General features: G+C 42.0%; 5 non-coding genes across 5 annotated transcripts; 2 read left to right on the top strand and 3 right to left on the bottom strand.

Annotated features, from left to right (window-relative positions):
• Window positions 1–6974: 6974 nt before the first annotated feature.
• TRNAL-AAG lies at window positions 6975–7056 on the bottom strand. Its single transcript has one exon. It is a non-coding gene; the product is annotated as a tRNA-Leu (tRNA).
• Window positions 7057–13114: 6058 nt separating this feature from the next.
• Window positions 13115–13186, bottom strand: TRNAE-CUC. The gene has a single exon. It is a non-coding gene; the product is annotated as a tRNA-Glu (tRNA).
• Window positions 13187–13614: 428 nt separating this feature from the next.
• On the top strand, window positions 13615–13687 carry TRNAF-GAA. The gene has a single exon. It is a non-coding gene; the product is annotated as a tRNA-Phe (tRNA).
• Window positions 13688–22808: 9121 nt separating this feature from the next.
• On the top strand, window positions 22809–22881 carry TRNAM-CAU. The gene has a single exon. It is a non-coding gene; the product is annotated as a tRNA-Met (tRNA).
• A 2010-nt stretch (window positions 22882–24891) lies between these two features.
• TRNAK-UUU lies at window positions 24892–24964 on the bottom strand. Its single transcript has one exon. It is a non-coding gene; the product is annotated as a tRNA-Lys (tRNA).
• Window positions 24965–25126: the final 162 nt, after the last annotated feature.

Genomic DNA, 25126 nt, shown 5'->3' with positions numbered 1-25126 from the left:
ACTACCCAGGGAACTCATAGAATGCCAGAGTGACTGAGGACACTTATTTAAACTGTAGCCCAGGTACTCCAAAGGAAACTTCTGAGTCCTTCCTTCTAGGGGAGGCTGCTCCTACACCTGCCTGGGTGCTGCCCAAAGCCCCCACCTGCAGATTGAGTGGGGCAAGGAGAGATGTCCCTAACGGCGACTTGTCTGCTGTGTCTGAACCTATGAAGGTTGAAAACTACTGGAGTAAGTTTAGGGGTCCAAAAAACAGGCAAGGACTGACCTTAGAAACAGTTTTAAGGGGCAGAAAAAATTAAGACTGCCTGAGAAGGAAAAGGCCAAGACTAGTCAGGAAATCCTGCATCTGCCTGCCTGACAAAAACAAAATGAGAGCTTCTCAAATATTCAATCAACCCAGAAATAATTTACTGAGCCAATGAATGGCTCCTTCTCTTTCATGCCAGGCTAAGGCATCTATGCTGTCTGAGGTTTGCTGGACCAGTGATTTCTGTCAACTAGAGCAATGTTGCCTTTTGGGTTTTTTTGGGGGGGGATTGGGGGGTGCTTTATGAATGAAGAATTTCTTGGCCTCTGCTCCTAAAAGAGTTTCCTATCCATTGGCAATAGTGTTGAGGTCTGTGGATGAATGGTATTCAGCTAATAATGGACCCTTTGCACCATGCCAATCTTTTTTTTTTTTTTTTAACTTCAGAATATCAAGGGTAGAAATGCTTTGGTCACATGCCAATCTTAAAAAACAGAATTCTGTCCTGCATGGTTTTCCATTCTTCCTATGCCTTAGCCGTGATCATGGCCTTGGGGAAGTGAGCCTTCCACCAAGTATAAAGTGAGAATAGGCAAAGCCTCCTCCTCCTTTGCATTCAGTTCCTCCTCATCACTCTCCTCTGTGACTCTGTCATCATCTGTACTCTTGACATTATGATACTTACACTTATGGGAATGGCCCCCCTTGGGATATGGGAGCTCCTCTATGGTTTCACTGGTCACTGTTTATTGAAACTCGGTGCATTGAGCTGGTTCAAGGGGTCTGAGACCTCACCATGTCATATCTGCACTGGAGTAGCACACATGCAGACTGTGCAATAGAGTCTAGTTTTAGGGTCTGTTTGTTGCCTTACCTTTTTCCTTTTGTAGAAAGAACATTATATTCCACAGGTGTAGGGAAGACAAGCTCTAGGGAAGACAAGGTATAATCTGCCCTTTTTGGGGATAGCAGCAGGTAATTTGGAATTTTGTTGCTTGTATGGCAATTTCCTGGGCCTCTGGATAGTGGGTAGAGGCCTTACTTCCTTAGAAACCCCCCACTCCACCCATCCCAACCAGAACCTTGCTCAGGGCCACCCCTTTCAGTGTTAAATAGAAAAGAGCTTTTCTTGACGGGGAGGTTCAAGAATCATCAAGGTGTTTTTGACAAGTCTGCAGGATTCATGCTTAAAGAAGAATAGACAAGCCATGAAAACATACACACACACACCCTGGTGGCCAACAGGACCTCCCACCAGGAACCTGCAACAGGTGAGTAGAAAATATCCCAGGGGCCTATCATGGCCATTTCCTTGAGCTCTTCATCAGACAGACAGCCCAGGACAGCAGTGCTTCACCCTAGTTCAGCCAAGCACTATCACCCTGATATGCAGGAGATGGACTACAAGCATGCCACCACATCCAGCTAATTTTTTAATTTTTTGCAGAGATAAGATCATGCTATGTTGCCCAGGCTGGTCTCAAACTCCGGGTCTCAAGCAATCCTCCAGCCTGGGCCTCCCAAATTGCTGGCATTACAGGCGTGAGCCCCTGTGCCTGGCCCATAATGTAATATATTCAGCCATAAGAAAGAAAGAAGTCATGTTAGGTACAGTAACATGGATGGAACTGAAGGTCTTTATGTTAAATGAAATAAGCCAAGCACAGAAATACAAATATCACATGTTCTCACTCATATGTGGAAGCTTAAAAAGTGGATCTCATGAAGATAGAGCATAGATTGAGGTTTACCAGAGGCTGGGAAGGTGAAGGGAAAGGGGGGGATAAAGAGAGATTGATTAAAAGGTACAAATACGGTTTGAAAGAACAAATAAGACAGAGTTCAATAGATCAGTGCAGTCACTTTAGTTAACAATAATCTATTGTACATTTCAAAATAGCTAGAAGAGAATAATTTGAGTGTTCCTAGAAAAAAGAAGATAAATCTTTAAAGGTGATGAATATACCAATTATCCTGATTTGATCTTTACACGTTATATAAATGTACCAAAATATTACATGTATCCCTAAAATATGTATATCTATTATGTATCAATAGAAAGTGAGAAATAGAATTAAAAATCCAAAAGAAGTTCCAGGAACTCTGAACATAAATATGGCCCATTGTTTTTCTTTATTACTATTTTCTCTTAATTCATAACTGTCCACTTGCAGTATTAAACAGAATGTCCAGTGTTTTCATTTGGAGGTCCTCTTCCCCCTGAATGATCTCCAAATTTCAGGCTCCCAAAATAAGTTCGTATCAGTTTGCAAACCCAACCAAGAAAACACCCGAGTGTAAGTCCCCTCCTGCCATTTTTCTCAGTGCCACAAGGGAGCGCTATTGAAACATGGTCCCTCACGGGATAAGCACTGACAGGGCGGTCACCGTAATGAGAACTCACTGTTCCAGATCCAGGCCACGACGGTCCTTCCAAGGAGACAGACAGCCCTCCCCACTTTTTCATGGCAACTGCGTCTCAGTGAGCCCTGTCTGTGTTCGGTTTCTTCTTAGTGGCTGATCTTCGTTCTCAAGTCTTCCAGTCCGAAAAGCACCCATCTCCGTTAGAGAGCCTGCAGCCCAATTACTCCGGCAGAATTTGTTCGGGCGTGAGGATCTTGACGCCCTGCTCAGTATTCCCTCTTCCTCCTCTTCCCAGTTCCTTAGTGTCAGTCTTCACGAATCCTCAACAAAAACAAAACAAGCGTAATTACGCTCCTTCCCCAGAAGATGGCGCTTCCTACCTGCGCGCTCTCTGCGCCTCCCGCCGAGCCACGACTCGAGGGCCACCTCCCTCGTTTGCCCTCTTAATAGTGACCAAGATAATTTCCCAGTACTTCTTTCTCTGGGACAGTGTAGGGAGGGTAGCGGAGGGTGACCGAAGTTTAATTTCCGGAAGGGCATCCCACTACACATACCTTGCGAATGAGCCACCCAGCAACGAAATGGGATGAACTCCCTGAGCATAACGCTGTGGGTCACTGTGCCTGCGTGACACTGGGGCTTCCCGGCTGGAGGCCAAGTTTTAAGCCCGTGGATCCCATTTACCTCCGCTACGCTCTCGGAATACCCTGGAATCTTCCTCTTTCTGGTGTCTCCGGCCTTATAATCCCTTAGCGGTGCCTCTTCAATGAGGGTGCAGTTCTGATTGTGGTTGTGACCACCTCCGAACAATCGCAACCCTTCCTCGTACGTCCTCCAGGAACGGCTTGCAGAAAAGCTGGACAAGAGTCAGTGGGGAAGAAGGAAGAGGCGCGCTGTCCAGGGTCCGCAGACCGACAGCAACCGCTGCAGCCCCTGATAAAGCAAGACCAGGGTGATGGACCAGAACTGACTCCTTTCGCCCTCCAAAGCTCTCTAAGCTCCTGAAAAGACAAAAGCGGGGCCCACTCTGGGACATAAGGACTTAGTGAGCCTGACAGTGAGATGGCCCTGCCAAGAGAAAATGTTCCCCGAGGGAATAGCGCCTTCTGCAGCCTGGTGTGGGAGACTGAATTAGAACAGAAGGGAAGGCGTCCTTGAGCCACACTGGCATTGGGAGGTGTAAGGGATTGTAGGAAAAATGGTGTCAGGGAGAAAGAACTACATCTCCATTAATTCAAAAGTGTTACTATCTAGGCAGGGATTAGCTTTGGATACCAACAACTCAGTTCTTTGGCTGGAAAAATACGCAAGGAGGCTTATTAGAAAACTCTAAAGTAATAACAAAGGGAGGAACAGCATCAGCATCTGCATGTCAGTAAAATATAAATTTTAGTATTATTTGGCTTATCAAAAGACATTTCTGCCTACTTCCTAGTTATATGGGATGAGTTTATAAGAATTTGGATCATAGAATAATCTAAATGTCCTATGAGAATGGGAACAGATGCAAGTGCTGACAGTTCTTCATGAAAATTTGGAAATTGTTATTAATATTATTCCAAAGTCCTATTTGCAATCAGTTCGATTACAGCCTCTTAAGATGATCCTCCTGATTCTGGCCCTAAACCAGATTTGTCCAGACCAGGGGTGGGGAACCTAAGGCCTTAAGGCCACAGTGGCCTTTTAGCTCCTTAAGTGCAGCCTTTTGACTGAATCCAAATTTTACAAACAAATCCTTTTATTTTTATTAATACATTTTTGTTCATATTTTTATATATATTTTATACTTTTTAATACTTTTATATTTTTATTTTTAAAATGAACATACTTAAAATAGCAAAGAATAAGTTTCAACCAAATAATCCTCCCAGATTGATCAGCCCAATTAGAACATTAATAGGCTGGGCGCGGTGGCTCACGCCTGTAATCCTAGCGCTCTGGGAGGCCGAGGCGGGAGGATCGCTTGAGGTCAGGAGTTCGAGACCAGCCTGAGCAAGAGCGAGACCTGTCTCTACTAAAAATAGAAAGAAATGATTTGGACAGCCAAAAATATACATATAGAAAAAAAATTAGCCAGGTATGGTGGCACATGCCTGTAGTCCCAGCTACTCGGGAGGCTGAGGCAGAAGGATTGCTTGAGCCCAGGAGTTTGAGGTTGCTGTGAGCTAGGCTGATGTCACGGCACTCTAGCCCGGGCAACAGAGTGAGATACTGTCTTAAACAAACAAACAAAAAAAAAAAACTGTGAACAATCTGAGATTTTATTGTACTTGTAAGATAACAAATTAGCTTACCAGTTTTATGGTTGCTGGTGAAAAGGAGATTCCTGAGAAAAGACAAATGACAGTTTATTTGTTACAGCAATGGCAGAAGCCAGATTATCAGGCTTTGTGCAGATTCCTCAAGCACCAGTTCCCACAAAGGTGACTCAAATGGGCCCAAATGGATGGGTACACGTAGAGTGGGAGAGGAACCCTGAACTTAGGGAACCCAGTAAGCATGTCTGTACTTTGCTCCACATAAGGACACTGTCTCTAACTTCCAAGGATGTTCTTTATACAAATACCCTTGAGAAATAGTCCAAAACAAAGGGCAGTTAATGACTCTGTGGCATAATAAGAAATCTATGTTTGGTCTTTGTCCCTGGTTCCCAGCACATAAGTCTTAAATCTGTTGACATTTTTTGGATGATAGAACCCTCTTTCATTCTAATGAGATGATGCTTGATGGGCCCCTAGATAGATAGCTTCAGGTCACCGGAAAGACCAGGCCTTAATTAGAAGCCTGGAACTTTCAGCACCACCCCTCAACTTCTGGGGAGGGAAAAGGGGCTGAAGATTGAGTTAATAATTGATCACATCTATGATGATGAAACCTTCATAAAGACCCCTAAATGACAGAGTTCAGTGAGCTTCTGAGCTGGTGAATGAATTGGGGTGCTGGGAGGATGACTTACCCAGAGAAGGCATAGAAGCTCCAAGTACTTCCCCATATACCTTATCCTATACATCTTTTCCATTTGGCTGTTCCTGAGTTGTATCCTTTATAATAAACTGGTAAATGTAAGGAAAATATGTACCTGAGTTCTGTGAGCCAGTCTAACAAATTATCAAACATCAGCAGGGAGTTATGGAAACCACCAATTTATAGCCAGTGAGAAGTATAGGAGTCCTGGGACTTGCTTCTAAAGTAGGGGACGGTCTTGTGGGTCTCAGTCCTTAACCTATGGGATCACTAACTTCTGGTAGTGTTAGAATTAAATTGTTGAACACCTAGTTGGTGTCCACGGAGAATCAGAAAATTGGTTGTTGGTAAAAACAATACAGAGATGGCTTACGATACATGCAAAAACTGAGAGACCCACGGACAACTAACTGTCTTTCAACAGTAACCACTGGGATCAATCTGGTGACTGTCCTTCCATCTGTCATACAATACATATTATTATCTAACTTCTTTATTTTCTTAAATCGGGAACATCATTTGAAGTCCACACATAGAAAGCTACCTCTTTTTTAGTATAGATTGTACCATATTTGGGTAATAATTTATCAAATGCTTTAGAGCCCCATGAGAACTCCACTACCCTCTAAGTTCCATGGGGGCAGGGACAGACCATATGTAATGTTCTCCTCCATAGCCTCTCCATACCTTCCCTAAATGTAATCCTGTAGCTGGTAGGAGGGAGAGGGAGAGATTAGGGAAGGCTTCCAGGAAGAAAGCCCAGAGAATGAGAGAGAGACGCAATGTGTGCAAAGAGAACTGCTCAGAGCAGGGAGGGTTCCCCCGAAGGCCACAGAGATGGGGTGCTGAGAAGCAGGCAGAGGAGTGAGCGCACGTGGCGCTGGTGGGATGTGTCTGGCAGTAGTGAGGCAAGGCGAGGCACTTGTGCTTTCCCTAGAGTCATCTCTTCTCCAGTCCACATACTAGGGTTCCAAACATGAAATGAGCACACTACAGAGAGGCTGGAGGAAGAACAATAGCTGATTTTGAACATAAAGTATTCTGTCACAGGATCTGTCTTGAGTTGCAGGCAGATTCCAGGAGACTGACATCCATTCGTCTGTTTGTAACAAGGAAATATATGAAGTATATGCCATAAAAGCTTTGTTTGGGTTTGTTTTGGTTTCACTGGGTCTGTGTTACTCATTGCTGTATCTGGGGCACCTAGAATATATTGGCTTCTGTATAATGAAGAAACACTGTTCTAGGGGCAGTTATCTTTGGTGCCTGGGTAAACAGAAGTCAAGGTTGGGGGAAAGTGGGCTTGACAGTGGAAGATGTGTGAACAGTCAGTCTATCTACACTGGGCATGAAGAAAGAAGTCTCCGAGGTCAGGCCACAGTAAGAATGAATACCTTGGCAGCGGTGGGATTCGAACCCACGCCCCCAAAGAGACTGGAGCCTTAATCCAGCGCCTTAGACCGCTCGGCCACGCTACCAATCCTGTCTTGACGGGTCCTTATCAGTTTCCCTGTTAGCTAACTTCGTCCCCTTCAGACTCACATGAAGTCTTCTTGCGATTCTTCCCTCTTTGACACTTCCCCAGAATCACCAAAGAACCACCCAGCCTGCTAGAAGCGAGGGGAGGAAGCCCGCGGATCCAAGATGTCCGCCCCTTTTATCACAACGCAAGAGAAAGGGGCCGCGCGGACCCAGAGCCCCAGGCGACGCTGTGGGTGGCAGGTCCGCGGTGGCAGGTGACGCCCGGCGGGAGCCCCCACGCCACTGAGTGAGTCCCAGAGTGAGTCGCAGAGTGGTTTTGGCCAAGGGATAGCTACCAAAAAGAAAAAAAAAGTGGTACCCTGCAACAGAGCGATTTATTGAGGTAAAAATGTGGGAGGTGGCCCGTGGTCTCTGCAGAAATGCCCCCAGGGCGAAAGGACCAGGGCTGTTCATTTTTAGACGCCAAGATTCGGATCATTTAAAAGTATAATTGCTGCCATGATACAGTGCAACAATACATTGCTAAAGTCTCTCCCTGCCTTTCCCCTCTTAGTGCAGGTGGTAGTCCGCAGGTTTCCTTGACCCAAAAGTTTTGACTCAGACATGGAAGTCCTATTGTAAATATGAACTGTGCAGTTTATGACAGAAATAAGATTGCAATAAAGGAAGTTAACTATCACTAAAGTGTGTTTGTTTCGCCATTCATCGTCAAGAAAGTCAATGCTGATAAGCATTTTTATCTAAATAGTCCAGTGAAAACTAGGTTGTCTCACAAATTCCTACATTTGAATTGTTCATATGAAATTTATTACATGGTGCCTGGGTTAGTTTTGTGTGACGACTGTAACAAATTACCACAAACTATGTGACTTAAAACAACAGAAATTTATTCTCTCACAATTCTATAGGCCAGAAATCCAGTCAGTATGGCTGGCCAAAATGAAGGTGGAATCAGGGTCCAGCAACCTCTGGAGACTCTAGAGGAAAAATCCTATCCTTGCCTCTTCCAGCTGCTGGTGGTTGCTGGCATACCTTGGCTTGTGGCCACATCTCTTCAGCCTTCAAGATCAGCATCTACAAATATCTCTCTGCTTTGTCTTCACAAGGACTTCTCCTCCCAAAAAGTCAAAAATTGGCTGATTTAGGCCGGGCGCGGTGGCTCACGCCTGTAATCCTAGCACTCTGGGAGGCCGAGGCGGGTGGATCGCTCGAGGTCAGGAGTTCGAGACCAGCCTGAGCAAGACCCCCGTCTCTACTAAAAATAGAAATAAAAAATTATCTGGACAACTAAAAATATATATAGAAAAAATTAGCCGGGCATGGTGGCACATGCCTGTAGTCCCAGCTACTCAGGAGACTGAGGCAGTAGGATTGCGTTAAGCCCAGGAGTTTGACGTTGCTGTGAGCTAGGCTGACGCCAGGGCACTCACTCTAGCAAGGGCAACAAAGTGACACTCTGTCTCAAAAAAAAAAAAAAAAATTGGCTGATTTAGTAGAATCTCATCATTTTAGTTGCAATATTTTAGCAATAACCAGAGGTTATTTCCTAGGGAAATTAGTTTAGGAAAATGACTAAGAAAAAGGATTCCCAGAAAAGCAGAAGCAACATAGTCACCCTCTACTCTTCCTCCTGGTTAAACCCTCACTTTGCCCTGTTCCATCATATATCCCAAGCTAAGAACCTCTTTTTTCACCTGGTGTGTCCATTTGAACTCTCTGCCTAGGTTCCTCTCTGTCCCTTACAATAGCAGTAGTCTCCTCTTCATTATTAGGACTAAGTGCTTTTATCAGTTCTAGATCTCTGAGGGTAAGATGGCCAGAGCATGGGGGAGATTGACCACTTTTTGACAGCTTTAACCTTTGGAGCACAGAGCAAATGCACTCTCCTGATAGTTGCTAATTGGTTCAATGCTTCATCAGTTTCATCTTGGTCCATCAAAGGGATCAATCCAGGGACCAATTTTCTCTCTGGTGTTTGCATCCCTGCAGGGTAAACTAAGAAGGGGAAAACAGATAGAAATATGAAGAAATAATTTGAGAGAAAGTGACTATATCAACAAGTGGGCGTCAGAAATTCATTAACTCACTCAACAAGTATTGACTGAGTGCCTACTATGTGCCTGGGCACTGGGTATTCAGGAGAAACACTGACATCTGTGGGCCTCACCTTCAGAACTACTAGCAGGAATGGCAAAGTGATTAAGTAATTACAAGTCAGTGTTACGACTGAAGCAGTGCTGGGTCACACAGCTCAGTGATTGGAACTTAGTATTGCAAAGCAAAAATAAAAATCTCAGGACCCCACAAAATACATTATGCCAAAAGGGGGAAGTGAGTATAAGAACAGTGAACTAAAATAAAATCTTAAGCCCCCCAGCCAACTGAATGGACCCCTTCTTGCCCAACAGAATCCCAGAAATATCCTAAAGCTGAGTTGCTGACCAAGAGAAGGGAGGTCAGACATGCCTAGTTATGCCCTGTCCCTTTTGGAGTTATTCTTTGTAACAGTAATATAAAAAATCATTAAAAAGCCTAAGGCCACGTAAGACAAAGGTTAAACTACACCTGCAGGTCATCAATTTATTAACAGATCACTTGAATCTTGCTATATGTCCAGTGACTTGTCTTTGATTAACAGACTTCCTTATCTTAACTTAAAACATTCCAAGCCTTTACAACAAAACTTCATTTCTTAAACCAATTGCAAATCAAAGAACCTTTGAACCCACCTAGAACTTGTAATGTCCTACTTCAAGATGTCTTGTCTTTTGGGCTCAAACCAATGTATGCCTTCCATGTATTGATTTGTGACTTTATGTGTAATTCCTATCTCCCTGAAACGTATAAAAGCAAACCGTAATGCAACCACAGTGAGACCACTTGCTCAAGGCTTCTTGGGCGTGGCACTGCAGGCCATGGTCACACATATTCGGCTCAGAATAAACCTCTTTAAATTATGTTACAGAGTTTGGGTTCTTTTCCATTGACACAATATCTGCCTCCTCCACTCAACATAAGTACCACAGAGCAATAATAATTATGATAATGGCAACAATAATGTACGGATTCAGACAATAGTATGGCTGAGTACTTTTTGTGCATTATTTCCCTTATTCTTCACAACTTTATACAGTAAATACTAACTTACTCCTATTTTACAAATGAGAAAACTGGGGTTTAAGGGTATTAAGAGGTAAGACTGTGTCTTGCTCATTTTTTGTTTTCCAGAGTGACTAGTGTAGTACAAGCCTACTGGTTCTCAATATTCATAGATTGATTTATTGGCCCCATCTGTTGTCCTTTCCTTACAGCCATTTACATCCTCTCTCATCCTCTTGTCTTTATGGGGATTGTATCATGTTATATTTTGGCCACTTTTGCTCTGAGTTGACAAGTAATCAGTTAACGGTCTGATGAGTAAACAAAACCTACTGTGCAAAAATGCAGAACTGGGGGACTTTTTCCTCCATAGACAGTGAGTAATAGCTCAGAATAGGAGAGGGCAAGAAAATCATGTAGCTTTCAAAGAGTTCTTTGTCTCTAATCCAATTAGCTTTATCTAGAAAAGGGAAAAAAAAAAGCAAAATGAAATACAGGCATTAATCAAGATAGTTCTTTCCACGAGCGTATTCTGGGGTCCCAACAAAACTGTTCCCTAAAAACAAAGACATAAAAACTGATGAGCCAAAGGATTCTTGCTACACATAGAGGAGACAAAGTAGAATATCATGAGAAAAGGACGGTGTTTAGGAAGTGATTGCCACCAGGCCTAGAGAGTTGAACTCCTATGAAACATTAGACTTGTCAACAAGAAGCCAAACTCTGTAAAATATTTTAAAGAGGTTTATTCTGAGCCAGATGTGAGGACCATGACCTGGAGCCACGTCCAAGAAGCCTTGAGCAAATGGACTAGCTGTGGTTGGGTTACAGTTTGGTTTTATACATTTCCCAGGAGACAGGAATTACAGGTACAGTCATAAATCAATACATGGAAGGCATAGATTGGTTTTGCCCAAAAAGGTGGGACATCTCAAAGTGGGGGCTTACAAGTCATAGGTGGGTTCAGGGATTCTTTAGTTGACAATTGGCTGAAAGAGTCAGGCTTTGCTTAAAAGACCAGGAGTCAGAGGAAAGGGGTTAAGATAATGGTCTTCTATCTTTCATCTGATACTATGCCAGAATCAGGTTGGGAAGTAAACCACATTATACTGAGTTAACAAAACCTAGTTAGTGAGATTTTATCATTTGTAGGCATGACTCATCAGGCCCTCTTAGAAAGGAATTTGGGCAAAAGAAAAAGATCAGAGTTTAGTCCTCAGACAGAAAGGCACAGAATAGCTTTAGTACATATAGGAATTTGACAAACTATACTACTTTTATGTTATGTCAAAACAAAATTTTGTAGTCAAATTGATCTTATGTAATGTGTCAAAGTTTATTAACTCAAGGAGAGAACTGATAAGTTGACAAAGGAGTGTCCCAATTCACGGAAGTTTTGAAAGTTGTCAATCTATGTGTGGGAGTCGGAGGAGGGGAGAAGGGAATGTGCAGTTAATGAGAAAAAGAGTACTGCTTCATTTAACGTGTTCATAAAACATCATGTCCCCCATCTATTGATAAAACAAGATCAGGGACATCATGACCTTTGTTTGGAAGTTTGTGGAGAAGTTACATGTGCATTGAAATTTTATAAGAAATAAGAAAGAAATAATAAGCAATACATCTCTGGCTGCTATTTAGAGCAATGAGACAAGAATAGAAAATTTCAGGACCTTCCAAATTTGTTATGCCAAGAGGAAAAATTAATCCCTGGAAGCAGAGTCGTGAAACACGGCTGTTTTTCTTCTCTGGTGCCTGACCTTTGTGTTGAGATGTAATACCTTAACCAGACTCCCTAGTCTTCATTCAAACCTAGGCTAAATGACTCTGGAGATAAAGACCCTTGTGATTGTTACCTCTTCACAATAGAACGTTAAACAACCCCCTTAAAGTGTAATCAATACGAGCCAATTAAATCTTGTATCTATGTGTTAGCCTTGTATGGAATATAGAATTGTGTCAGCACCTCGGTGTTTTCCTATGTAAACGATCCTCCTCACAGAGAACATTGGTCACCTTTCTTTGGTGTCCGTGTTTGCTAGGACAGCCCTCACATTTTGCGTTGGAATAAACTCATTTAGCTGGATCCCGAGCCTTTTGATTATTTTTAGATTGACACCAAGTAATAAAGATTCATGCCTCAATACTATCAGACGGGAGCCAAGTAGCACAGAGACACCGAATCTTGCCCAGAATAATAAAGTCTGCCTTTTCTCAGGTAGCTATCAGTAAATTTCTCAGGTGTGCATTCAAAGATGCTGAACACATCGTTTGCCTGTTTCTCAGTTTTGTGACAGCAGTTCCCTTTGATGCTTATGACCTTCTCCTATTCGCTTTCTTAGGAAAAAACAGGTAATTTGTACGTTCACAGGCGAGGACAGGCTGAGGCTCCAGGGGAATCGAGCAGCTCGGAGACCGCTGTGGCCCAGGATTCACCGGTTACTGTGCGGTGGCTGGGGCTGTACCCCAGCGCCAGCCGCTGCGGGGTGGAATCGAGGAATCCGAGGGAGCCGGAGCGCGTGTTTAACCCCCGGCGGCTCTCGAAGCTTCGGAAGCTCCGCACAGCGAGTTCTTAAATCAAATATCCTGGGAACCATTTCTCCATTTCTTCCCTCTCATCTTCATAATTGTCTTTCCAACGTTTTATGCTAATCTCAACAACCAACTTTTAAAGCTAATCATTTGCCTCCGAAATTTCCCTCTCACTGAATCACCCAATTGAATGAGTTAGAAATCGTAAAGTGCCGGGCACTGGGTCTACACCAGATTAAGTATTCATTAATAACTTTTTAATAATCCTTGAAAATAATTTTTCATTTGGCATACCAAGACAGGCGCAGGATTTCTAGGCAGGAAACAACTGGTATGAAAAATGAAATTGCACTTATATTCAATGTAACGTTTACTCATTAGAGATTTCCTCCTTGCCTTAGGGTGGGGGGAAAAGAAGTTGCATTCCCTGACCGGGAATCGAACCCGGGCCGCGGCGGTGAGAGCGCCGAATCCTAACCACTAGACCACCAGGGAAGGCGAAAACAACCTCCTTCAATAAACCTATGAATCTACAACTCCACCTGTGAATGGTTTCCTATTCCCACTTCCTCCATGAGCCAGTGCAAATTCATGCACCCACCTCCTGTTCCGCACCAACCAATAAAATCTGAGCTACAAGGAGGTGTGGCATAGCAAAAGGAGTAATTCAAAAGGATGGCGGGGTGTCCTCCGCTTTGGTATTTCCATTCAACCGGTAATAAATTGTAGCATTAATGTGTAGTCTTCTTGCCTTTCTCTTCCTAAAATGCTGAACCGTTTGAAGACAGAAATAATGTTTATATTTGTTTTTGGTTCACGCACAATATTTGTTATGATGTTTTTTTAAATAAATAATATTTAGGGGATAAAAAAGATGGAAGTGATAAAGTCATTACACTTTGTTTTGAAGCGACGTGGGCGGAGCCGAAATAGCTCAGTTGGGAGAGCGTTAGACTGAAGATCTAAAGGTCCCTGGTTCGATCCCGGGTTTCGGCAGAAAGTTGTTGTTTTTTTTTTAATATTGAATGTTACCTGTACAAATATGGAAATTTTCCTTAAAACGAAATAAAGGGACAAATTTTTCTCAAATTCATGAAGGAAGATACAAGAGAACTGTGAGATAGAACGACTGTTCCAGTAGGAGAACCCTAGGTGCGGGTTTCAACATCTCCCTAGAAGACAGACAAAAGGCAAATGTGCTGAAGGAAAATCATTTGTCTCTCTTTGTAGTATTTAGTACCTTCTTTCTTGATGTGAGCTCTGTTCCACTTATTCTATGTTCTGTTCTTCCAAACCTACCCCTTCTTCACTCCCACGGAGTTATCCCAACAGCCATAAGCCAAAGTCAAATCCTAAAGGCCCTCTTCTACTCTTTGTATTTTATGAGCCTTCTTTTCCCCCTAGTCTTATTCTCTGCTGACTCCTAATACAAAGGGTACTACTGGTTGTCCAAATAGATGTGGAAGAGAGAAGTTTAATATGAGTTATACCAATTACGTTTTTTGGCTCTACGTTCTCTCAAAAAATATTCATTAAGTGGACTCTTATGCAACTCTGAAGGGATCGATAGAGGCATGACAAGAAAGCTGAAGAAAAGGTTCCTGGAACAGGGAGTCACCTGAGTTGAGTTTAAGTGAAGAGGTGGCTCCTGGCTGCGGGGGTGGGAGGATGCTGAGCCTTGAAGGAGAGAGAGTCAGGGTATTCCCTCAGCCTCCTTTCCCCCATCTCCTAATTTGTTAGTTCTTTGCATATCCCAATCTCTTCCTTCCCAATATCCTGATTGGGGAAAGTTTTTTTCTCATTTTCAAGGTTACTTAATATTTCATCTGAGCTTTTGACCCCTCTCTCCATTCCATTCTGTCCATGTGCCTTTTGATCTCTCTCTTCCTTACCGACTGTTCTTCAAACTACAGAATGCCTAAATCTCCATTTTCAGACAGCAAAAATGGAACACATTTCCTCCTATTTTGCCCTCATGCACTATCCCCAGATTCTTTCTTTCCACCTAGCACCAAACTTGTGGAAGAACAGTGTTTTTATCCACCTCCTTGCCTCATCAGTTGCTCATCCATCACCTCATATCTGTCTTCCAATCTCAGGGACTATTATCATCAACTTCCCAATTTTCAAATGTCTTGGCTCTTTTTTGGTCCTACATTTAATTTTGCACAGTATGCAACCCCCTTGACAACCCTTCCTTCATGAATCAGTCTTCCTTTGGACCTTGGATCTCCACTCTCCCCCTTTTTGCTCTGTACTCTCTGGCTGCTCCATCTCAGCCTTCACCCCACCCCCACCCCCCATGCTTTAATGGATCTTTAGAAATGGCTACTTCTCAGGGTCCTGACCTCTGTCTTTTTTTAATTAAATTTTTAATTTTTAGGTAATTATAGATTCACATACAGTTATAAGAAACAACACAGAAAGATCCTATATCTCCATTACCTAGTTGCTCCACTGGTGACATCTTGAAAAACTATTATATAATATCCCAATCAGGATATTGATATTGATAAAGTCAAGATACAAAACATTTCCATCACCACAAGGATCTCTCATGGTGCCCTTTTATAGTCACATCCACTTACCTCTTGTCCTTGCCTCAACCTCTGGCAACTGCTAATCTGTTTTTCACTTCCATAATTTTGTCATTTCAAAAATATTATATAAATGGAATCATGCATTATGGAACCTGTTGGGATTGGCTTTTTGAATTTACTGGCTTTTTGCACTCCAGAGGTTCATCTAGGTTGTTGAGTGCATGAATAGTTCTTTCCTTTTTACTGCTCAGTAGTATTCTGTAGTATGCATTTACCAATATGTTTGAACATTTACCCACTTAAAGACATTTGAGTTTGTTCCAGTTTGTTACTATTATGAATAAAGCTCTTGTAAACATTTGTGTACACTTTTTTTTAATTTTTAAAAATACATTATCTGGAACCCAATATGCTCAAAGTATTGTCATTTCAGCATGTAATCAATATGAAAATTATTGAGATGTTTTAAATTCTATTTTTTATATCAAATCCCCAAAATCTTATTTTTAATTTTTTTTAATTTCAGCATATTACAGGGGTACAAATGTTTAGGTTACGTGTATGGCCCTTACCCCACCCGAGTCAGAGCTTCAAGTGTGTCCATCCCCCAAACGGTGCGCACCGCATCCATTACGTGTGTGTATATGCCCATCCCCTCCTCCCCCCTTCCATCTGCCTGGCACCCGATGAATATTATTACTATATGTGCACATAAGTGTTGATCAGTTAATACCAATTTGATGGTGAGTACATGTGGTGCTTGTCTTTCCATTCTTGTGATACTTCACTTAGTAGAATGGGCTCCAGCTCTAACCAGGATAATACAAGAGATGCTAGATCACCATTGTTTTTTGTGGCTGAGTAAAACTCCATGTTATACATCTACCACGTTTTATTAATCCGCTCATGTACTGATGGGCACTTGGGTTGTTTCCACTGTGTACAGGTTTTTGTGTGAACATAAATCTTCTTTTCTCCAAGATAAACTCCCAGGAGTACAACTGCTAGGTGGTATGGTGCTTGCACATTTAATTTTTTAAGAAATTGCCGACTGTTTGCCAGAGTAGCTAAATCATTTCACGTTCCCACCAACAGTGTATACAGCCTTATCAGCATTTGGTGTTGCTACTGTTTTTATTTTAGCCATTCTGATAGGTGTATAGTGATATCTCACTGTGGTTTTAATTTGTATTTCTCTAGTGCTGAGGATATTGAAAACACCTTCATGTGCTTATATGCTATCTGTATATCTTCTTTGGTGAAATGACTCTTTAGGTCTTTTGTCCAATCCAATAAGAATATTTGTATACAGGTTTTTGGTGTGAGAAGTCCCCCCAAAAGCTGGAAATTCAGATCTGCTGCAAATCTCTCTCTTAGATTATAAAGTTGTCATGCAATGCAATTTGAACAAAAAAATAGGATCTACAAACCCTACCAGTGAAGTCACGTGGTTTTTTGTAAGGCAAAAACAACGCTGGGGATTTGAAAGAAGAAAATCCTGAAAAAGAAAGTAACGGAAAAAGAGATCGGGTCTCGTCAGATGTCCCGAGCGGAACTGCAGGCATTGCTCGCAGGCGCGGTCCCACCGCAGCCCAACACGGGGAGTTTGACCTGCTCCGTGTCCGGCCTGGGCCGGGTCCCCCCCTCCTTAGACAACCTGGTACCCCCGGGCTCCCCCAGGAATCCCATGTTGGTGCCCGGCTCGGTGCGGACGCCCGCTCCACACAGCGCCGTAGCCCCGAACCCCCGAGCACCCGCGATCCGCCGACCTCAGCCTCCCGGGGAGCTGGGATTACAGGCGCGCGCCACAGCGCCCGGCGCCCGACGCGGTGGCAGCCAGGGCCTGGAGGCTGCGGCCGCCGGCGTGTGTGCGGGGAGGCGGGCTCCGCGCGGCAGTTCCCTTAGTGCCCAGCCCACTGCTACTCCAGATGTCAGAGTGGCTGATAGAACAGATCCAAAGAGACGCGGAAAGCACTGGCCGAGATGTGATTGAACAACTCTTATTATGTTGTGCTCGGGATCTTCGCAAAATGGGTAGTTAAACAAATAGCTGTAAATTTAATAATGGAAAGGGTGAAGGACTGTGTTGAGTGTGCTTCTCAGACTTCAGTATGTACAGAAAATCACTGGGGATCTCGCTGACATGCAGATTCTAACGCAGCAGGTCTAGGGTGGAGTCCCAATAGTCTGCATTTCTAAGAAACTCCCAGGTTCGGTCAATGTTGCTGATCAGCAGCCCATGCAGCAAACGACAAGGTTGTTGACACTTTGGAACCTGATGGTTCTACATATTTTCGTTACATCATTAGGATGTTAGAACATTAGAGTAAAAAGAGAAGACAAAGGATAACCACAGTTGCAGCCCCACAGTGGCTATGGATATTTTCTTTCTTCCTTTTTAGTTCTTGTCCTTATTCATAAATAATTTTTCAATGGTAGAAACCATGACATTTGCACAATTTTATGTTCAGTGTATTTCCATCTCGTGTAAGTAGTAACTATATGCAGAGAATTGTTCAATCCCTCCTTCTGCCAGCCAGCATTTACTGAGACCCTTCTCCGTACCATATATATCTGGAGAAGAGAGATTTGAAAAAAGTAAGAAAACAAACTTTGAGTCTGGTGCCTTGACACAGTTTTTCATGCAGATGAAGAAATGCTATTGCATGCTAAAATGTTTTGAGATTCCCTGGGTCAGCAAGACTGGATTTGGAACAGAATGAAAGGAAGGCTACAGAGCTGATGGGGGTGCTTTGGTGGGAATTATCTTCTTAACATGCTCAAAGAGAACTGACTGAGAATTTAGAGATCTCACAAATTGAGGAGGAAGGAGGGAAGAGGATGAGGCGAAAAAGGAGGAGAAGAAAAGGGTAAGGAGATAGTAACAAAAACATATTTTAAGATAAAATCTAGGACAGTCTTCTTGTGGAAAGAAATATGATCACCTTCCTTGAGAATAGGATCCCCTTCCTCTCACATCTTTACTTCCCTATTTGTATTAATACAGCTTAGATTTCATGATTATCAGCATTACTAGCTTGCAAAACCATCAGCTCTTTTGTCCTATATTTAATAAAAAATTACCCATTATTACCTAAATTTAATGCAAAACAACAATGGCATGTTTCTCTCTGTGCTGTAGGTCAGTAGGATATCTTTATCCTTTCTGCTTCCTTTTCCGATATTGTTTCTGGGACCCAGCTACAACATTTAGGACATCTTTAGTTTCTCTAAGATAGTGCTAAATCTGAATAAACTCAAAGATAAAATTCACTTTGACTTGCAGTTCTGTTCTTATCAAGCCAGTATTACTTAGATTCCTGGTATTATTCCAACGTGATAAAATCACACTAAATAGCCTCTCAACAAAAGCATTTGAGCATTGAGTACTTGGAAATTTACTTACTAGCAACAGCAGGTTTTTAGGCTTGTAGGAATTAGAGTCTAGCTTCCTCACAATGTCCATTCACTTTGTACCTACAGGCTTGTTTTCGTGGACCAGCTGTTTGTTAATCAGGTCCATTGCATCTATAAATTCATCATATCACACACATGTCTAAGATGTCCATAATTTTTAAATACTCCAAAGCACATTGAATATTGAATGTCATCATAAGTTAAATCTCTCTTTCTCAGGGAAAATGGTTTTAAAATGTATCAGTAATTTGAACTTGTGAAATAAAACATTTCAAGTAAGTTATACTTTTGGTAAAGAAATTGATAAAATCCTATTTAATATGGCTGCCTTTTCTGGTACTTTTTTTTTTTTGACATTCTGAAGCAGTCTTATTTCAAAAAAACAGAATTTTGTTTTCAGTTTATGAGTTTTGTGTCACAATCTATATAACATAACATTGTTATGACTTATGGGAGTCCATAGTTTTGGACAGAGCTCCTGCACTAGGCCCCAACAGATCAGACCAAACCAGAAGGGAGTCAAGTGCACCAGATGCCAAGTAATCAAACTGTTAACAGAAAAAAATCTAAACTCTGTAAAATAGTTTAAAGAGGTTTATTCTGAGCCGAATATGTGTGATTGGCCTGAAGTACATGGCCTCAAGAGGTCCTGAGAAAATGTACCTGTGGTCCTGGGTTACAGTTTGGTTTTACACATTCATGGAGACAGGAATTACACGTGAAATCATAAGTCAATACATGGAGGGTTTATATTGGTTTGGCCTCAAAAGGCGGGACATCGCAAGGTGGGAGGGGGCCCTGGGGGGTTACAAATTATAGGTGATTCTAAAGATTGTTTGATTTCTAATTGGTTAAAGAAATGAAGCTTTGTCTAAAGGCTTGGAATATTTTAACTTAAGATAAGATGTCTGTTAATGAGAGACAAACTGCTGAACATTTACTGAAACTCAAGTGATCTGTTAAGTAAATTGATGGCCTGCAGATGTGGTTTAAACCTGTCTTGTATAGCCTTAGGCCTATTCATGATTTAGAATCTTACTGTTAGGAAGAATATCTCCAAAAAGGAAGTGGGGCACGAGGAGGCATATCTGACCTCCCTTCTCTTGGTCAGCAACTCAGCTTTAGGGTTTTTCTGGATCCCTTTGGCCAAGAGGGGGTCCATTCTGTCAGCTGGAAGGCTTAAGATTTTGTTTTGGTTTACAAAACTGAACTTTAAAACAGTCCAGTTTTCCAGAAAACCAAGCGATTCACTGCAACCAATAGAAAGGGCCAGCCTAATAAGAAAGTACCCTCTGCTTTAACCCTGTAAGGAAAGTAACTTTGAAATGACCGATCTGCTTCTTGTTCCTTGTTTATGTTTCTTCAGCCTTTTTTACCCATAAATACCATTTGTCTGCTGGGCTCATCAGAGCATCTTTCTACTTTCTGTTTTATAGGTGAGATGTTGCCTGATTCATGAATTGCTAATAATAGCCTATTAGATCTTTAAGCTAGATTTGTTGAAATTTTGTTTTCTGACAATTTCAAACAAATGAAAGTATAAATTTCTGTTTTACTGTAGTCCTTTTCTCCATTCTTACCCTCAAAGTATTTTCAAATTACAGAGGTAAAGGCCAGGTGTGGTGGCTCACACCTGTAATCCTAGTGCTCTGAGAGGCCCAAGTGGGAGAATAGCTTGAGGTCAGGAGTTCAAGACCAGCTCTGAGCAAGAGCAAGACCCGCCCCCCCAACTCTACTAAAAATAGAAAAAATTAGCTGGGTGTTCCACCTACTCAGGAGGCTGAGGCAGGAGGATACCTTGAGACCAGGAGTTCGAAGTTGCTGTGAGCTAGGCTGATGCCATGGCACTCTAGCCCAGGCAACAAAGCGAGACTCTTGTCTAAAAAAGAAAAAAAAAAAAAATAGAGGAGGCATTTCTCTTTGTTCCACAGTTTGAAAATATGATTTTACAACAAGCCAACATTTCAACATCTCTTCTATGGCCAGCAATTTTGATTGTCATCTTTTAGGCATACATCTAAGGAAGCTATCTCCTTTTATTTCTATAAAGTAAAAAATCTCATTAAGTGCTTCTGCACATTTTGAGGAAACTGTAAAGTTACCATAAATCTCAATAAATCACGAAAGCCTCAATATCACAAGTAAGCAAATCACAATCCTTTTTCAGTGTTTTGTGTACACCTTTTTCAGGTGTGCAGGACATTAGCATGTAAGATCTTTTCACTTTCTTTGGTAAGAAGTTTATAGTGTGAATGGAATTTGCCAAAATTTACATTTGCACTGTGTGTCTGATATGCAAATAGATGAAAAAGGTCGAACTTGTGTTTGACCAAGATAACAATGGTTTGCTTTATGTTTCTGATGGTTTTATTAAATCCTCATACAAATCAAGAAGATGATCTTCAATGCCATGTTTCAAATTAAAGTATGTAAGAGCTAGGGGATTTGTGTGTGTGTGTGTGTGTGTGTGTGTGTGTGTGTGTGTGTGTGTTATCAGTGATTCAACACATCACTTGATGTATTGTAGAGAGCATGGTCATCTGACAAAATCAGGTCTGCACTGCAAGGAGCAGTGATTTTGATACATGAGACATTGATACAATTTTGATTTCCTCTTTTGTTTGCCCACAGGATGAAAATTCTGAATCAGGAAATAGAATAATCAAGGGAACCATAAAATAATGCGTGTCTTTTCTAGTAACGGTATACCCAGTGCTATATTTGACTGAGCATTGGTGTCATTTTTGGGAGACGAAAAAAACGTTTGATTGATTCCAAAGTTCTTGCCTGTCTCATCCCAGACTTTTAAGACTCAGTCTCCCTAAAAACTTTCACATCCAAATTCTCTCTTGAATATTACGCAGTATGCTCTGTTTTGATTATCCTCCAAATCCAGTTGTATGTGCCCTGTCATTAAAACAACACATTTAGATTTTTTTTCAGTGATGTCTGGGTCATGCTGGCGTTTGCATGATAATCTTTCTCATTTTCATTATCTGAACTCTTAGAAAATATGGTCATAATATTCACAATATTAAAAATTAAACTAGCGCTATCTCAATACAACCTAGCACTATTTCAACACAACAACCTACAAAGACCGACTGCTAACGCTCGCGACTGCAAACACTTAACATCAAGCGTTTAAGTAGCATCACTCAGAGGGAAGCAACACTAGATGGCCCATAATGGTGAACCGAATATTGTGGTTGTCATCATCAGCGGCCAGGGGAAAAACAGCCACGACCACCGCAGAAGTAGGATAATTCTAAGCCCTGTCCAGTCCATTGACAGCCAGTAAAATCAGTGTTTCATTCAGCTTCCGGGCGGGGTGGGGTGGGGATGGGACTGTTCCCCTCCCCCCTTTTTTTTTCCTTTCTTCCAACCCTCCGCCTCCATCGCTGAAAACCAAATACCGGACTTTTCACATCTCAGGAAGGGCTTTCTCGGGAAATGGGTCTTTAACTGCTAAAACCAGGACAATCTTCTGGCGAACCAGAACAGTGGGTAAACCAAGCTTTTCACCTCTTCCTTTTCCTGTGACCACCGCTCTCACATGCTAGCAGATTCTCAAGAGTTTGCACCAAGAACACCTCATTCTTTAAACCGTTGAGTCCCATATGTCCTGGCACCCTCTTTGGACTTCCTAGAGACGGAGGGGTGATCCGGGAAGAGCGCAGTGGGTTGAAAAGCCAATGGGACTTGGGAGTTGTTTTCAAAAACAGGGACAGACGGCCTTACAAGAAGTCTGTGCAGGAGCAAAATGTAAGAGCGATAGCCGGAGACTGAAGCGCCTAGTCAAAGGAAATTGTTTTGTTGTTTAAGATAGTAAACGCTTGAAGACTTACCCGATGGAAAAGACTCGGTATAGAGGGAGAGAGGAATAGTGAGGGAGGAAGCTGGCTGGTTTCCCGTTCCATCGAGACAAAATTGATGGGACGTTTATGTAAAAAGTAGGGGTTATCAGTTCAGAGTGGGGGGCAAAAGCAGCAGGGTCAGTAGCGACTTTCTTCATCTAATTCAGATTTTTGGAAGCTGTTGAGCTTTTGAGATGTTCCATAAGAACACTTCATTTTAGAAATTCAAAATGAAGTAACGTGGATAGTTGTTTAATGTGAAATTTAGTTCTAAAAATATATAATGAGGGTACTTTGCTATCTGCCTCCTTAGCGCAGTAGGCAGCGCGTCAGTCTCATAATCTGAAGGTCCTGAGTTCGAACCTCAGAGGGGGCAGTTTGGTTTTGTCCCCACTTCCTTCCCCAACGAGTTACCACAGTTGTTCTGCCTGAGTCTACGTCTACCAGTCCTGAACTGCATGGACGTTGTAAAAGAGACTAAGTCTCAGCTTTCTACCTCCTTACTGGTTTTGAAGTTCTGGCAGATCTCTTCCTTCAATTCTCTTTTACGTGTATTAACATGTTACCACCATCTATCTCCATGGGCAAGCTGCTTCATCCAAGTTCCTCTGATTTCAATTCCTTCTTGGGACAGTATTCTACTGGTGCAACTTAATTTATTGAAAAAATGAATAGACAAATAGAAAAAAACTCCTATATTCAATGTTCCCAGTAAGTCTTGTTGTTTCTTCTTTACATATACACGAAATCTCCTTGCCATGACCTCCTTATATAATCTGGTCCTGACTGGCTTTCCCATCTATATTGCATTGAACAATGTTCAGCAAAAATTCCAGTGCTTCTGGAACCTCAGAATGTAAGCCTATTTGGAAATAGGGTCTTTGCAAATGTAGTTACTTAAATTAAAGTGAGATCATACTGGACCAGGGTGTCACTCTGTCTCCACAGAAGGCCATGTGAAGACAGAGAGAAGACACACAGCAGGAGGAAGGTCATGTAAAGACAGAGACAGAGACTGAAATTATGCTGCCATGAGACAAGGAATACAAGAATTGCTAGTCACCACCAGAAGCTAGGAAGGGCCAAGGAAGGATTGTTTCCTAGAGCCTTCAAAGGGAGCACAGCCCTCCCAATACCTTGATTTTGGACTCATCCTCCAGAACTGTGAGAAAATAAATTTCCATTGTTTTAAGCCATCCAGTTTGTGATAATTTGTTAAGGCAGACCTAGGAAACTAATAAACCATCCCTTCTGTCACTCACCAGTCTCCCATCACATCACCTCAACCTAGTTTATTTTCTTCATAGAATTTATCACTATGTAGTTTCCTTGTCCTTTCATTTTTTAAATACCTTTATTTTCTATTCCCCATCCAGTCTCTTAGATTGTAAATGTCATTAGAGTCGTCACTGAATCTGTTTTATCCACTCTTATATTTCCAGTGCCTAGCATAGTATCTGATAAACAATAAGTATTTCTCAAACAAATCAATGAATTAATTACCATATTAAATGTTATTGTTTTCCTTTCATACTTCCTGTCACTATCTTACTCTAGGCAATCAACATCTCAAATTTGGATTATGTGCAATAATCCCTTCGGGAGTCACACATACCATGATTCACAGTGCACACTACACCTCTCTGGCCCAGCCTGTGCTGGGAAAAGAGAGGACGCTCCTTGGGAAGCTCCTCCAAAATGTCTGGACCCCGGGGTCTGTATTTCAGGACAGCTCTCTCAACAGTTCCTTCTGGTGCAGACTTAAGGAGGCACAGGGACATCTTAGTGCCTGCTGGATGGATCCTCAGCGGCTGGTTCCAGAACATGCATCTGTCACAGTTAAAGAGATGCAGTTAAGGATTTGGGGGAGGCCTAACAGCTGGATCGCCAGGCTGTTTAGGTAGCTCCTCAGAAAATGTTTTAATACTTGTTGCAGCTATCACCATTCAGAATCTGTTCCTCTCCTTTTCAGAATCAGAAAATATTTTTTAATTCATCCAGAGATTTTCAGGCTTGCAGGACTGACTCACAATAGCCAAATGTCAGAGACTTTCCAAGCCAGAATGTGAACATAGTATAGCCATTTTTGTAACTGATCAGCATATTCCCTCCTATGTAAATAAACTCTACACTCGAAAAGCAAGTAACAACAGAAGGTTGCTCTTCTAGGGCATTCCCTAAATGTTATTTTCTTCACAAAATCTGGGGTTGTCTCACCATAGAGGTACCAGGTATTCACCTATCTTTTTTGTTTGAGGGCCGAAATATTTAACCCTAAGGGGTTTTGTAAATATCCCTCTTTTTTGTCGTTTTTTACAGCATTTGCAATCTGTCCTGCACACCATGGCATGGATTTTCACTTTACACCAAAAGCCATATCATGGAACGCCCAAACAGGGACTTGAACCCTGGACCCTCAGATTAAAAGTCTGATGCTCTACCGACTGAGCTATCCGGGCTTCCGAATACAAAGAATTTCCTATATGTTCTAGTATGAAGAAAGGTGCCTGAACAAAATTTTGAAGTCTTCTTTAATTCTGTTGACATTCCTTTTCTTTATTACCAACTCTAATTTTACTCCATTTAAATATAGCTCACGACTATACCCCTAGCTGGCAGAA

The sequence above is a fragment of the Lemur catta genome, chromosome 5 (assembly GCF_020740605.2).
Source record: "Lemur catta isolate mLemCat1 chromosome 5, mLemCat1.pri, whole genome shotgun sequence".
NCBI lineage: Eukaryota > Metazoa > Chordata > Mammalia > Primates > Lemuridae > Lemur > Lemur catta.
The sequence above is the reverse complement of the archived record's forward strand: the minus strand, read 5'-3'. Positions and strand labels throughout refer to the sequence as shown.